This window comes from Grammomys surdaster, unplaced genomic scaffold, assembly GCF_004785775.1.
Source record: "Grammomys surdaster isolate TR1022 unplaced genomic scaffold, NIH_TR_1.0 130, whole genome shotgun sequence".
NCBI classification, from domain to species: domain Eukaryota; kingdom Metazoa; phylum Chordata; class Mammalia; order Rodentia; family Muridae; genus Grammomys; species Grammomys surdaster.
In genome coordinates, this window is record NW_021604588.1 from 11,835,563 (window position 1) to 11,836,767 (window position 1,205).

The window sequence follows — 1,205 nt, forward strand, 5'->3', positions numbered from 1 at the left end:
CGCTGAGGATCGCTGAGGATCGCTGAGGATCGCTGAGGATCGCTGAGGATCGCTGAGGATCGCTGCTCTAACCCTGCCTGCCATGCTTGCCTTGTCTCTCTTCTCTCTGACCTTCACGGGTTTTGCACACCGGACTTTTGCACATAATAGGGTGCCCGCGCTTTTGTCGGTCACCACATTTGTAGTATCTGACAGCAGAATGGCGCTGTTGTAATGGGGAAATCATCCTTGTTTTCCACTTCGGACGGTGTGCTCAGTTCTGTGTTTGTCCCCATGTGTGTTGACTGAGTACAGTAAGTGAGGATGATACTCAGGCCTTCACATTGATGGGAAAAGATTCTCAACACACGACTGATAGAATGTTACATGCAAAAGTAGACAGAGAAGGATTTGAATGTACAGAAGTATTTTGGACACATTTTAATTTTTACCAAGAAGTGGTTGGCGTTCCGTTTTATGAACACCATCTAACCCAGTGACTGCGCTTAGTATTTCCTGTCAATTTTTCAGAAGTTTCAGAAGGTTGAAGAAGTCATACATTTATTCAATTCAATGAAAGCCTCAAATGAACTTCTTGTTCCTCTAAAATAACCTGCTTTCCTCTTTCCCTAACCCCAATTCATTTAACTTGGTTTAGATTGTTGATGACCCATATCCAAGCACATGATGGCACAGCCTCTCCAGCCTTGTGGGCTTCTTCCTCAGCAGAAGACAGACATCATCTTCACAGTTACCGTTCATCCTCACGTTTGACATTTCAGCTGTTGATACGAAGAGGAATCAAGAAATAAACACACAATTACAATAAACAAACACATTTGCCTAAACTGTTCACAAACCTTTTGTTTCTGCCATATGAAACACAATAATTAATCTTAACCCAAAGGCTGTCAAATTATACCATAAATCCATTGGTATGACAGATAGATGAATTTCTCTGTGCCTGCAAAATGATGGATGATTGCATTGTCTCCTGTGACTTCTTTTAAAACCTGGATTAGGTTTATCTTTTTGGTGATGGTTCACATAGGAAGATACAAAGATAAACCTGTGTTCACCTTTCGCCTCAGCTTGGTGTATGGCTTGTTGGGGCAGAAGTGAGCTAGAGGTTTATACTGAAAATGAGAACATGTCAATCAAGAGTTTAGTTTTGCTAGAAGTACTGAAAGAAATAATCGCTTGATAGTACAGATTTCTTTAAGCCC